The 15,621-nt window shown below is 30.6% G+C and overlaps 1 protein-coding gene and 1 long non-coding RNA gene across 3 annotated transcripts in view; one reads left to right on the plus strand and one right to left on the minus strand.

The window, feature by feature from the left end:
* Nucleotides 1-15,621, plus strand: part of LOC129905869 (protein phosphatase PHLPP-like protein) — a 175,550-nt gene that overhangs the window by 99,439 nt on the left and 60,490 nt on the right. The window lies entirely within an intron of this gene.
* Nucleotides 13,794-15,163, minus strand: LOC129905872 (uncharacterized). Its single transcript, XR_008770668.1, has 4 exons — nucleotides 14,758-15,163; nucleotides 14,551-14,688; nucleotides 14,254-14,466; nucleotides 13,794-14,199 (listed from the first exon to the last, which is right to left on the minus strand). It is a non-coding gene; the product is annotated as an uncharacterized LOC129905872 (long non-coding RNA).

Genomic DNA, 15,621 nt, shown 5'->3' on the forward strand with positions numbered 1-15,621 from the left:
AAAAAAAACTAAAAAAAAATTTTTTTAAATGGTAACCCAGCAATTTTTCAAACCAACTAAAAAAAATTTTGTTGACAATTGGTTGGAATATTCTGTTAACCATAGTCCAAACCACAACTTAAAATCTCGAAAAAAAAAACAAAAAGATTAAAATAAGTTAAAAACCAATAATAACTATAGTTGGCAACCCTACAATATAATTTATTTATTAAGGACAATAAATGAATTAAAATTAAATAATTTAAAAAAAAATTAATTGAAAAGTCTACACTTTAATCAAAAAAAAATATTACACCCGCAGTACGTAGGTTGGTCACCCCTGACTATTTTCACTCAAATACACTAAGGTGCAAAACTGTCCCAAGCAATAGGTATTTTGCTTTGACATTTTATATTATTTTTGTGTAAGCGTTTTGGGAATTAAGACTTTTATAATCTTAAAGGTCACCAAAAAGACAATTACTAATAACAAACAGCTAACTGTTATCTGCAAAGTTCGATGAAAAAAGACAGGATTTCATTGGGACAGTTTTGCAACGACTGAGAAAAGACGAATGTTTTGGTTTACTACTGCTTACTACTTCACTAAAACTGGTTGCTCACCATCAGATTTAGTTTATATTTACTCTATGTAAACTAAACTTCCATTTTCAGCTGATTTATTAAATTAAATTTAAATAATTGTATAAATGAAACCATTTACAAAATCGTAAACAAAACCATACTATATAAATTAAAAGAAAGAGATTCCGCTAGAAAAATTGCACGAATATTACAGTAAAGCAAGAGCTCTGTGCTGAGAATAAGATAGACATTTTAAAATGAGCTGAAAAAGAATATTGGAGGAAGACTTAGGGTATTGAGCTCTGCAGATACTCGACGATTTATCAGATAACTTGGTACAGAGTATGCAACTTTGGTTTCAAATGCATCAGGACTAGTTCGCAGAGACACTGGCGAGACATTAAGCAAGTAGACAGTTCAACGAGCCCACATTCTGCTGATTTTAGAGTCTTGGAGAAAAGAAAAGGCCTTTGCTTTCGAAGAAAAATATTAAAACTTGACTTCAGTTTGTAAAGAGATATGAACTGTGGACAGTTCCATTTCCTTCCATGTGTAGAATATCTATTAATATGTCTTATCTGACCAAATGACACGAATCCAATCATGATCTGTTCACTACACATACTTCTTCACGAACCCAAGTCGAGCTTTAATATTTTTCTTCGAAAGCGAAGGCTTTTTCTTTTCTCCAAGACTCTAAAATCAGCAGAATGTGGGCTCGTTGAACTGTCTACTTGCTTAATGTCTCGCCAGTGTCTCTGCGAACTAGTCCTGATGCATTTGAAACCAAAGTTGCATACTCTGTACCAAGTTATCTGATAAATCGTCGAGTATCTGCAGAGCTCAATACCCTAAGTCTTCCTCCAATATTCTTTTTCAGCTCATTTTAAAATGTCTATCTTATTCTCAGCACAGAGCTCTTGCTTTACTGTAATATTCGTGCAATTTTTCTAGCGGAATCTCTTTCTTTTAATTTATATAGTATGGTTTTGTTTACGATTTTGTAAATGGTTTCATTTATACAATTATTTAAATTAAATTTAATAAATCAGCTGAAAATGGAAGTTTAGTTTACATAGAGTAAATATAAACTAAATCTGATGGTGAGCAACCAGTTTTAGTGAAGTAGTAAGCAGTAGTAAACCAAAACATTCGTCTTTTCTCAGTCGTTGCAAAACTGTCCCAATGAAATCCTGTCTTTTTTCATCGAACTTTGCAGATAACGGTTAGCTGTTTGTTATTAGTAATTGTCTTTTTGGTGACCTTTAAGATTATAAAAGTGTTAATTCCCAAAACGCTTACACAAAAATAATATAAAATGTCAAAGCAAAATACCTATTGCTTGGGACAGTTTTGCACTTTAGTGTATATTAATAAAGAGTGAAAACGAAAAGCACTCAAAACAACTATCACCATTGTATATAAATTTTCATAGTACTCTCACGAACCCAAAATTTACTAGCGCCATCCCAATGTCTGGAAACGAATCATTTTTCTAGCAGTTTTGTTGAAATCTGCACAGAAAGAAGAAGCCAAGTTGGAACGAGAATCAAAAACGGGGAAGGAGAAGGAATCGACAAAGAAAGAGAAAATAAAGAATAAGAAAATACAGAATAATAAAATGACAGTAGTAGTAGGTGGAAGAAAATAAAGATAGTAAACTGTTTCTTACTAGGTAGTTGCTGCTAAGGTTTTTTTTTTATAAGAAGTAGAAGGAAGAAGATAAAGAGGTAATGTGTGTTTATGAATATTTTTTTGTCGTGTGGTCTTTGTATATGAATTTTCATGTTCATGAGATTTTGGGTGTGTTGTGTGTATTTTCATTTGTGACCTTGTTGCTTGCTTGTGTAGGTATGTAGGATTTTTTTGTTTTGATGTTTTGATTTTCAGGATTTGGTATTTGATTTAAATTCTGATCGTAAGCTTTAATTTTTTGATGATTTTGTTTCTTTTTATAGGTAGGTAAGGGTGTAGAGTAATGGCACTAAAGTACGGGAAAGTTACATAGATTTTATTAAATGGGGTCTGGGAAAAATTAGTAAATGTATTTTGACTTCAGGACTCGAAAAAGTATCGAAAAAGTGTCTATACAAATTTTACTTTTTCTCATAACTCGTGTGTTTTTGAATCTACAGAAACAAAATGTTCGGCAAACTTGAAGATAATTTAATTTGCTACAATATACCTAGTTAAAAAACTTTTTTTGATTATTTCTTTGGTTTAAGAGTTAGGGTGTTTTTTTTAAACACGTCAAAGGGTGATTTTTTATTTAAGTCATATCTCCATTGTATATCAATTATGAACATTCATACCTATACAATGTTATCTCTTTTATTTCAGCTTTTTTTGACAATTTGTTCGAAGTAGGTAAAAGTTGTAAATCTATTTATTACCTTCATTTTTTACACTTCAGGTTTTTCGGTTAGGCAGACCGTTTTCCATCTGTAGGCAAAAATCTTCAAACTTCAGTAGATTTTGAAAGTTCATATTTTATTCAATTTTAGCCGTACCTATACAATTTTTGTGACCATTATGTTGAAAGATAAAGTAGGTATCTTCTTTTCTCCTTGACATGTTCAATATCTATAAATGCTCAAATGATAAAAATAGACCATTTGGTAAAAATATCAAAAATTTCGTTTTTTTTTCTCTTTTATGAATAGTTTTTCTTTAGTTTTTTACAATATTTCAATTTTAATTTTTTTCTTAAGCATACACATCGATAGGAAATTCAATTATCTACAAAAAATTACTTAATAAAAATTTTCAAACTCGGCTTGCTTTTCAAGTTATAGACAAAAACTCAAAAAGTAACATAAAAAGTCAAAAATACTGATCGTTGCCAGAAAGTGTACTATACACAAAATTTTAAACTATGAGGATTCCAAAGATTTTGAATTTTTCTTTCAGTAATAAAGTTTTTTTTTGCAGAAATTTTCTTTGAAAACTCGATTTTCTTAAAATGTTTTAATACATGGTACTTCAAAATCTGGAGTGACCCAGAAAAGTTGTTCCAGCGTTTGTTGCTTATTTACTCAACTTTCAGTCGCTGGTTTTTCTGTTCAGATTAGTCGTTTATTACTCAACGTATACCTCGAATACTAAGTACATAGGCTGAAAAAAAAACAACAAAGAACTTTGAAAAATACTATTTCGAAAACCTATCCATGAATACTTTTTTTTAATAAGATTTTCGAGTTTTCTGGGCTCAAATCTATAAGAAACAATCATTTCTTATGCAAAAAGTGAAAAAATCACTTCCATCACCCAAAAATCTTTTTTTTTATTTAACAGCATATGATAAGTTTTATAACATCTGAAAGTTTATTATTTCAGCTCAAAATATTTATATCGCTTATGTCTGTGCGACTACACTATTTACACTATTTTCGAGAAAATAGCAATGCGCACACTTACCACGAACGACTCTATATCAATTCCAATTTCTAAGTCAATAACAAAGTCAAAAATATCTTTTTCTCAGAGCATTTAAAAATTTGATTTGACTTTATTTTGCATGTAGATAATATAACCTTTCATTTGATATATCACACATAACGGTACATGCACCACAAGCTTCACAATCCTAAATTTAAAAAGTGCAAAATGTCCTGTTTAGATACTTTTTAAATTTATCCTCAGCCAACCCAATTCATATACAATGCTTAAAACCTTAAATTAATTTTTTGCTTTGAAAAAAATACAAATACATTGTATCTACCTCATCAATTCCAAAAATGAAAATTCAAATACCTAGGTACCTGCAAACCCAAAAATCAAAACAACCAAAAACATAAAAAATAATTCAAAAAATGAAAAAAAATTGCAATCATTGTATATCAATTCCAAAATTGATGTAAAATGTTGCAATCCTTTAAATTAAAGAAAAGCAAAAAAAGTTTAAAAACAGAAAAATCAAAATATCCTACATCATTGTGTGATTGTGTCTGAATTCATATGCAATACATACAAATGAAATGAAAACTTGCAACATGTCATCAAATGACCTTCTTAAAATAAAACGAAAAGAAAACACACGAATACATTTTTTCTGTCTATTTAATATGTGGTAACACACACAAGTTGTTGTTGTTCATTCAAAACCTTCAATATAAATTGATTACACAAGTAGCTGCCCTGCACGTATTGAAAGATATACACAAACCTCTTCTTATATTATTACAGTTTTCTCATTCAAAGCACAAGAAGGAAGAAAATGTATGAAAAAAAATACCCCTCTTCAAAAGAAGGGGAACAAAACAAAATAGAATAAAATACATATTTTTATTTTTGGCTCCTCCCTTTTTCTGCACAAAGCTATTGACGTTTAAAAGAAAAAAACTGCAAGAATACACCGCGACTAGAGCGCCTCCGGTGGTTCCGACAAGGAACACAAAATCTTGAGTGGTAATAGTACTATGGAATTTATATACAATGTGATAGTCATTGTATATAAATTCCATAGTACTATTACCACTCAAGATTTTGTGTTCCTTGTCGGAACCACCGGAGGCGCTCTAGTCGCGGTGTATTCTTGCAGTTTTTTTCTTTTAAACGTCAATAGCTTTGTGCAGAAAAAGGGAGGAGCCAAAAATAAAAATCTGTATTTTATTCTATTTTGTTTTGTTCCCCTTCTTTTGAAGAGGGGTATTTTTTTTCATACATTTTCTTCCTTCTTGTGCTTTGAATGAGAAAACTGTAATAATATAAGAAGAGGTTTGTGTATATCTTTCAATACGTGCAGGGCAGCTACTTGTGTAATCAATTTATATTGAAGGTTTTGAATGAACAACAACAACTTGTGTGTGTTACCACATATTAAATAGACAGAAAAAATGTATTCGTGTGTTTTCTTTTCGTTTTATTTTAAGAAGGTCATTTGATGACATGTTGCAAGTTTTCATTTCATTTGTATGTATTGCATATGAATTCAGACACAATCACACAATGATGTAGGATATTTTGATTTTTCTGTTTTTAAACTTTTTTTGCTTTTCTTTAATTTAAAGGATTGCAACATTTTACATCAATTTTGGAATTGATATACAATGATTGCAATTTTTTTTCATTTTTTGAATTATTTTTTATGTTTTTGGTTGTTTTGATTTTTGGGTTTGCAGGTACCTAGGTATTTGAATTTTCATTTTTGGAATTGATGAGGTAGATACAATGTATTTGTATTTTTTTCAAAGCAAAAAATTAATTTAAGGTTTTAAGCATTGTATATGAATTGGGTTGGCTGAGGATAAATTTAAAAAGTATCTAAACAGGACATTTTGCACTTTTTAAATTTAGGATTGTGAAGCTTGTGGTGCATGTACCGTTATGTGTGATATATCAAATGAAAGGTTATATTATCTACATGCAAAATAAAGTCAAATCAAATTTTTAAATGCTCTGAGAAAAAGATATTTTTGACTTTGTTATTGACTTAGAAATTGGAATTGATATAGAGTCGTTCGTGGTAAGTGTGCGCATTGCTATTTTCTCGAAAATAGTGTAAATAGTGTAGTCGCACAGACATAAGCGATATAAATATTTTGAGCTGAAATAATAAACTTTCAGATGTTATAAAACTTATCATATGCTGTTAAATATAAAAAAAGATTTTTGGGTGATGGAAGTGATTTTTTCACTTTTTGCATAAGAAATGATTGTTTCTTATAGATTTGAGCCCAGAAAACTCGAAAATCTTATTAAAAAAAGTATTCATGGATAGGTTTTCGAAATAGTATTTTTCAAAGTTTTTTGTTGTTTTTTTTCAGCCTATGTACTTAGTATTCGAGGTATACGTTGAGTAATAAACGACTAATCTGAACAGAAAAACCAGCGACTGAAAGTTGAGTAAATAAGCAACAAACGCTGGAACAACTTTTCTGGGTCACTCCAGATTTTGAAGTACCATGTATTAAAACATTTTAAGAAAATCGAGTTTTCAAAGAAAATTTCTGCAAAAAAAAACTTTATTACTGAAAGAAAAATTCAAAATCTTTGGAATCCTCATAGTTTAAAATTTTGTGTATAGTACACTTTCTGGCAAAGATAAAAAGATAATATTCTTCAAAATCTATGGATAAATTATAAAGATATGACCATTTTTGCAACGATCAGTATTTTTGACTTTTTATGTTACTTTTTGAGTTTTTGTCTATAACTTGAAAAGCAAGCCGAGTTTGAAAATTTTTATTAAGTAATTTTTTGTAGATAATTGAATTTCCTATCGATGTGTATGCTTAAGAAAAAAATTAAAATTGAAATATTGTAAAAAACTAAAGAAAAACTATTCATAAAAGAGAAAAAAAACGAAATTTTTGATATTTTTACCAAATGGTCTATTTTTATCATTTGAGCATTTATAGATATTGAACATGTCAAGGAGAAAAGAAGATACCTACTTTATCTTTCAACATAATGGTCACAAAAATTGTATAGGTACGGCTAAAATTGAATAAAATATGAACTTTCAAAATCTACTGAAGTTTGAAGATTTTTGCCTACAGATGGAAAACGGTCTGCCTAACCGAAAAACCTGAAGTGTAAAAAATGAAGGTAATAAATAGATTTACAACTTTTACCTACTTCGAACAAATTGTCAAAAAAAGCTGAAATAAAAGAGATAACATTGTATAGGTATGAATGTTCATAATTGATATACAATGGAGATATGACTTAAATAAAAAATCACCCTTTGACGTGTTTAAAAAAAACACCCTAACTCTTAAACCAAAGAAATAATCAAAAAAAGTTTTTTAACTAGGTATATTGTAGCAAATTAAATTATCTTCAAGTTTGCCGAACATTTTGTTTCTGTAGATTCAAAAACACACGAGTTATGAGAAAAAGTAAAATTTGTATAGACACTTTTTCGATACTTTTTCGAGTCCTGAAGTCAAAATACATTTACTAATTTTTCCCAGACCCCATTTAATAAAATCTATGTAACTTTCCCGTACTTTAGTGCCATTACTCTACACCCTTACCTACCTATAAAAAGAAACAAAATCATCAAAAAATTAAAGCTTACGATCAGAATTTAAATCAAATACCAAATCCTGAAAATCAAAACATCAAAACAAAAAAATCCTACATACCTACACAAGCAAGCAACAAGGTCACAAATGAAAATACACACAACACACCCAAAATCTCATGAACATGAAAATTCATATACAAAGACCACACGACAAAAAAATATTCATAAACACACATTACCTCTTTATCTTCTTCCTTCTACTTCTTATAAAAAAAAAACCTTAGCAGCAACTACCTAGTAAGAAACAGTTTACTATCTTTATTTTCTTCCACCTACTACTACTGTCATTTTATTATTCTGTATTTTCTTATTCTTTATTCTCTCTTTCTTTGTCGATTCCTTCTCCTTCCCCGTTTTTGATTCTCGTTCCAACTTGGCTTCTTCTTTCTGTGCAGATTTCAACAAAACTGCTAGAAAAATGATTCGTTTCCAGACATTGGGATGGCGCTAGTAAATTTTGGGTTCGTGAGAGTACTATGAAAATTTATATACAATGATGACGACTAAATGAGTGGGAGAGCAAAGCACAAACAAAAAAAAGTAATCAACCACCAAATGCAATTTCGAGAACAAAAAAAATTAAAACCGGTAAACTATGAATGACGCTAAATAAATGTATGTAAATATGTATGTATGAAAAATATGTTATGATAGGTTTTAAATGAATGATAAAATAAGGTAGGTAAATAGAATAAAAATTGAAATAATATAAAAGCAATGTAAATGATGTAAAAAAAAAATTATACTTGCTGTTACCCAGCTACTTCTCCACTCTGTGTTATGTTTTTGTTTTAATATGTATGTATGTTTGTACGTTCCCTTCTATTTCTCCTTCACCAAACACCTTCAAGCTTCAAATTCTTATTTAGAACAATTGTTATTCAACTTTAATTATTCACCTAATAAAAAAGAAAACGCAATTAATTCTTTATAAAAATTTAAATATGAAATAAAACACAATCACGATACTAAATCCAAACCACACAAAAAAAAAACACAAATCCTTCCACCAGTTCCACACACGTTGGGTGCCAATTGTTGCACTTTTTCGGGGGTTATTTAAATTATTTTTTTTTCAATTATTTATCTTTTATATTAATTAAATTATTTGTATCGAACTTAAAAACCGCGAGGATTTATCGAAAATCCAATTAAATAAAATTGCTGAATTTAACACGAACGCGAGAACAAAAGAGAATATAAAAAAAGTGCCACAAGTAGCTCGTTAATAAAAGCTACCACCACGACTGCTCAGCTGGGCTGGGTTCAGTGATAGAAGAATTTTAATGATTTGATAAATTTGATTGATTGTCGATTCAATCAATTTATTAAGTAAAAGATTTTATTACAAGCACAGTGGGGTACTTGTAAAAAAATGGGCGCCAGGAATTTTTTTTTATGACCAATAAAATTAGCGAAAATTCCAAAACTAATTAATCAAGAGAACCAATAAGAAAAATGAAAAGAACCAAGATTTGTTTAAATTTAAATTATTTTTAATTGGATAAAAACCGTGGGATTAAAAATCCCTGGATTAAAAACCAAATTTTTTTTTAAATATATAAGTAAAGATTACAACAGTTTAATGAACCCATCGAATATGTTTCCACAGCCAAGAACTTAGGTATGACTTTCAACAAAACACTAACTTGGAGTAACCACATCAGTGTAGCAGTAGGGAAAGTATATGGTGTATTACGTTCCTTATGGGCGTCACAGTATTTTACTCCAATAAAAACCAGAATTGTGTTGGTCAAATCACTAATAATTCCTATTCTTACATATGGATGTGAGGTATACGGCAAATGCGATGCAATATGCAAAAGAAAACTAAATGTTGCGTACAATAATGCAATAAGATACGTTTTTGGACTCCGGCGATTTGATAGAGTATCTAATTTCTCCAACAAAATTTCAACGCTCACCTTCGATAAGCTTTTGCAATTTAGATCATTAACTATGCTATATAACATTGTACAAAATCATCAACCTCCGAATCTGTTCAACAAAATAACTTTCTGTGCTTCCACTAGAACAGCGCAGATCCTTCAGCCGCGTTTTACATGTTTGACGTCTGAACGTCAGTTCTTCGTTTACGCCGTTCGGCTTTGGAACTCTCTACCACGACATTTTAGGAACATTGGAGATAGGAAGGGATTTCAAAAGGAACTAAAGGCATATTATTTAATAAATTAAATAAAATTATTTTGTTAACTGGTACAAATGTACATATATGTATATTTTACTCTAATTTTGAATTATTTAAGCCTCTATGAGTTGTTATCATGATTAAAAATTGTTTTCTAAATATAACTTTGCACTAGTTTATAAGATTTTTGTATCTTAATGTGTAAAATTCCATATATAAATAAATAAATAAATAAAAATAAAAAATAAAAAAGAGGCTTGCGGTAAACCGCTAGCCAAAAAAAATAATGTTAAAATAAAATGAAAAGTTAAAATTAAAACCGCAAATGGGCCGTTAACAAACGTTTTAAGAAAAATACCGCGTCCCACAAATTATTGGGATAGATCTCGAAATTATAGCACGAATAAAAAAACTATCGGAATTTAAACCACTTTATATATGTATAAATTAAAAAAAATCAAACTGCTTTTTCGCAAATTAATTTTTTTTATTTTTTTTCACTCTACTTATCTTTATGCCTGTTCCTCTCGCCTCCTAAACTTCCTCGAAAATTTTCCCAATTTCCTTCGCTCCTCGAAACACCTTAAAATTTTCTCCAAAAATTGTTTCCTCGATTACAATTCTTATCGCAAGACTTTCCCTCAATTTTTCTTCCTCTTTTCCTTTTCCTCGAAAAATTTCTCAACTTGTCGCTTGGTAAGCTCACCAAAAAGTAAACTTCCGAAACTAAATGGCCGAGTTCAGACCCAAACCCAACTACTTTCTACGAGGAAAATAAAAAGAATTAAAATCGAGAAAAAGCTTTCGCTGAGCATTCTCCCAGTTAATCATAAAATATTCGCGAGTGTTTCGAAGAGCGAACAAAAATCTAAAATCAAACTTTTCGAGAAGAAAGGAGGAAGGCATTTCCCAAACTCAAACCCATTATTCCGATAAGTCTTTTCTTTGAACTAAACTAAAAATTTAAGCGCGTTAAAGACCCATTTTGCTTACATACATATAAAAGATTTTCAATTATGTTACTTTACGTTAAAAAAATTTACGTTAAGATTAAATTACTATTTGATGTTAATGTTTATGTTGATGTTCACATTGATGTTAATGTTTATGTTGTGTTGTAAGTAAGAGTCCTCTTGACTCCTTACTTCTTCAGCTCATCCGCTGGCATTTTCAAAGAGACATTTATAGGACCATCTGTCCAACTCGAACTTTAAACACGAACACCTGTTTTTGTCGCTTTTGCAAAACGCTGGCTAGGTACACCAATGGCTGATGGAACCAAGGTTGCCCTCAACTTCGCCAGTATTTTGCAGCCGCAACGAAAAGAGAACGGGGAAAGGAAAGCAGCGAAAGCTGGTTTTTGTTGCGGTAAATTTTACCGTAACAGACTTACAATCATAAATTAATTAATTCTTAAGAGCGTGAATAAGTGATGTCACACTTGAGGATTTAAAATCAAAATTAGTTTCAATATCGTAAAAAAAATTTTGAATGAAAAGCCATGATGATTGACAAGCCAAAGGATATTCAAGTGAAACTACTTGAAATAATTTGAAACACACATCTAATGATTCAATAAATGATGAAAACTTGTATAAAATTTTGTCAAAATATATATAAAATGCTATTAAATTATCATCAATTATACCTTATATTATAGCAGTGTTGCTAAAATATAATCTTGAGAATCTAGATTTATATAGGTTTACTTTGTTAACATTTTTAGATTTATATTAATAATAATAGAAGTCCAAACCTTGATTTTCTGAAGCTTTATACATTAAAAACAGTTGTTTTCAGCTCTCGTTATGAATATTTGCTTCATAATATTTTTCTAATTTTTTTTTCCATAAATTCTATTTACTAAAGAGTAAATGATCTCTTTCAGGAAAAAGGAGCTTGAAATCAATGTTAATCTGAAAAACAAAATGCTTTGAATCATAAAATTAATAAAAGTATTTTTTTACATACCAAATCAGAGACTCTTGCATCTGAAAATTTCGGCCAAGCTTGAAGAAATTCTTCTTTTGACCATTTTGGCGAAGACTAAAAGATTGTTGCCATTTGTCCCAATCAGCAATGTCCCTGCTAAGAGCAGTTTTAAGGGCTAATCCAACAGGTTCAACTACCTATTTCTATGGAATCAATATTAGAGTCATTTGAGCATTCGTCTTCTGGTTCTAATTTTGGGATAAATTTTAAACGCTTTGTTCGGCTATTTGTGTATTTATGATACAAGTTTCCTGAAGGGTTCTTTTTGCCCTGTCTCGGTATAAAATAGTAATCCTGAAAATAAAAATTAAAAAATAATCAAACCAATAAAGTGGGTACAGGAAAACAGGCAATTTGTATAACGAAATACAAGACTGAATTTTCCAATTTTGAAAAACGCGAATTGATCTTTGTCTCACAAACTATTGGTTTGACGTTTGAGGTTATAATAGCCCAGTCATTTTAGTCATTTTTAAGCCCAATCTGCGGAAAAATTCCTACTGGACTGAATTTTGGTATACAGCTTAATGACGGCTTTGTTATGAAGATGTGAAAAATCGACATTGATATCGTGTCCGCGTTAAGAGTTATAGGGGTCAAAAGGTCACAAAAACTGGTATTTCACGATTTTCAGCAAAACGGTAAGTCTTATCAAAAAATTTTCAATACAAGAATTGTAGACCAGATTATTATATATAAAAAGTGTCATGACACTTTTTTCCTAAGACCCACCGTTTCTTAGGTATAACGATTCAAAAAGTTGAAGTTTAGTTGTAATCGTCATAATCCTATTCCTGAAAAAAAACTCCTAACTGAAAAGTTCCTGAAATTTCATTATTTTTTTAGCTTGAATTTCGTTCCTCAACTGTTAAGAATATGGGGAAACCAAAAAAAAATGGAAATTTTCGCCATTTTTCCGATTGGGGCCCTTTTCCCGAAACCATTTCCCTGGGAATTTTTGTTTAGAATATGTCTGAAAATTACAGGGTGTGCAATAGAGAATGGACAACCCTAAAACGGCTTATAGCTACACTTATGATTGTTCTAAAAACAGATAGAAAAAAGTTCTATCGCAACCAGTTCATAAAATATGGACTTTTTTTCGTTCAGTGTATTTTAAATTTTATCATCTTATGTTTTCGTTCACTACAACCACGAATGAATGAATTTTATTTATTTCTTTTTTTATAATTTTCTACAATAATTGGATGAGTACATTAACACTTTAAAAATTTCATAGCTATTGCACATTTTCGTAAAAAAAATTTTGAAATCTGTTTTTTGATGCAAAATGTAAAAAAAGTATTTTATGAAAAATTTTAAACACCTGTGGTATAAAATAAATCTATAGAAACCTAGGTGGCCAACTTTCTTAAAAATATTCTCCTTATACCAGTTTTTGTGACCTTTTGACCCCTATAACTCTTAACGCGGACACGATATCAATGTCGATTTTTCACATCTTCATAACAAAGCCGTCATTAAGCTGTATACCAAAATTCAGCCCAGTAGGAATTTTTCCGCAGATAAAACCTAAAATTACTGGACTATAAGCCCTTCAAACAAGAAAACTGAGTTCAACAAAGAAACTCCGACCTCAGACGGCGAAAATCGGGGTTGCACTCACACACTTGCAACTTTTTGTGTATGAACACAAAAGTCGAACGAGAATCGTGGTGAAAAATGAGAAAAGGAAAAGAAAGACAAGGCCAACAAGAGCCAAAGCGTCAATTTGTTATTTTTTGTTGAAGTGTATAGTCGCGTCGTGTCTCGTGTCGTTGTTAGCATAATACATATTAGTATAATTATAAACAATTATATCAAATTATAAACAATATGGAAACAAAAAAAGGTATGTTGTATATATCGCTCAAAGTGTTTGGATTAAAGTGATGTGTTTCTGCTTGTGTTGTAGATGTAATCTCTAATGATGAAGGAAAAGGCAGAAGGTGAAACATGAGATTGGGCATCTAAAGAAACACCAACAACAGCAGCAGCAACAAATAAAATAAAATGAAAAAAATGTATTGTATTTTATATTGTATTTATTGTGAAAATTTCGTTTGACAAAATAAAATAAGAAATAAAACAGTCTCAGTGAAAAAAAAAATAAATCTTGTTCTTTTTTTAGTCGCAAATGCGAAACGTCATCCCTTTTTTATTCCTCTTTCTGGTAGGTTTCCGCTGCTCCGCCTCGGGTCCGACTTCGGCTCCGTTTTCTCGGAATGGAGATTTTCACCACACCAATACATATGCAATCGACTTCGCGGTGATTATAATTTCCATACTAATTTGAGCCGCCTTTGGACCTGTTTCTGAGTTGAAGTCGGACTCAGCTCCACCTGAGGCGGAGCGGATTCGGACCGAGGTCGGACTTGTTTGCTTGAAGGGAGTTATCTGATCAGAGTTTTAGGTATCTAATAAAAATATCTTTCTATGTGCACGCGTGAGACAATACACTCTGTAAAACAAACATCAAATAAAAGACAATCAAAGCTTCAATAAGATCCTTTACCTTGACTTCACTCTCGGAAGGAAAAACTGAGACAATTTGTGCGACAAGACCGCTGAACTTCCAAGGTTTGATTGTCTTGTCCTTGCAATTTGCTTCTTCCACTATTATTTTTATGATTTCATCTCTGTGTATGTTTTGCAGATACCGATTTTTTTCATAAAAAGCCATCAATTGCTTCCCCTTTGAACACCCATGAATTAAAGATGATACATCCTATTGTTTTTTTTTTTTTTCAATCATATTATTTATATTTTATTTTAAAATGTAATGTATTTCTTGGTTATTTAAGGAACTTACGATAGAGTTCAGGTCGTAGGAAACAGAGGGAGCAGTTGATGCTGTAGACCCTTGGCCACCAGAGTTTAATTTTAAATTTGTTTTTAACCAATTTAAATCGTTTGCATCTTGGAGAAATGTGTCCTCTTCAGATGGATACTGTAATTGAATTTACTTTATGTAGTACCGATTTTAAATACATACATTGGTATATTGATAGGCACCTACCTTTATTTTTTCCACTTCATTAACTTAGCCCTAAATTCGGCTCTCTGGAAGATACTGGTTCGTAATATAAATTAACCTTGCATAGGTTATATCATTATCTAAAATATTTTTAATATACAAAGACAAAAAGCAGCTCATGAAAATTGTTCAACTTGTTGATAATAAGTAGGTATAGCGTTCTACCAAAGAGTTCTACGTTTTGGAAAAGAATGAAGAAAAAAATCAGCCATCAACACTTCAACAGTCATTATGAAAAGTTGATTTTTACAACTGCTTTGACACGAAGACGCAGTGCAAGACACACATAAGTGCAAAAAAAAATGAAAGTTCGAAAAGATGAAAAGGAATAAAATTGAGAATTGAGAAGCGAACTCTGCGACCGACGAAATAAAGCAAAACAGCAATAAAATAAACAAGAGCAAAGAGAAACAGCAAAATGATGCCGTTTCTCTTTGCTCTTGTTTATTTTATTGCTATTTTGCTTTATTTCTTTTGCAAAGAAAATAACTGCCAAATTTACTTGTACCAAAAAATAGCGACGCATGGAAACTATATCAAAAAGAAATTCGAAGATGATTTTTGCGTCTTGCTTCTTTCTATAAAAACAGTGTAAGAGGAAGTAAATAAGATTTTTTCGTACAGTAAGAAGGGTGATGATTGATGTTGTTTAAACATCAATCACCGTCCGTCGGACCTGCGTGTTAGACATTTCATGTTTACACGTCAACCACGAGATGATGACGTTATACTTTATATAGTGTCGTTTGCAAATATAATTGCACTTTCTTTTCCTTACTTAATGCAAATAATTTATTTAACTTGGAATAGATGTACTAAAGGGCATGTTTATGTACTTAAATTATT

Source organism: Episyrphus balteatus, chromosome 1, assembly GCF_945859705.1.
Source record: "Episyrphus balteatus chromosome 1, idEpiBalt1.1, whole genome shotgun sequence".
Lineage (NCBI taxonomy): Eukaryota > Metazoa > Arthropoda > Insecta > Diptera > Syrphidae > Episyrphus > Episyrphus balteatus.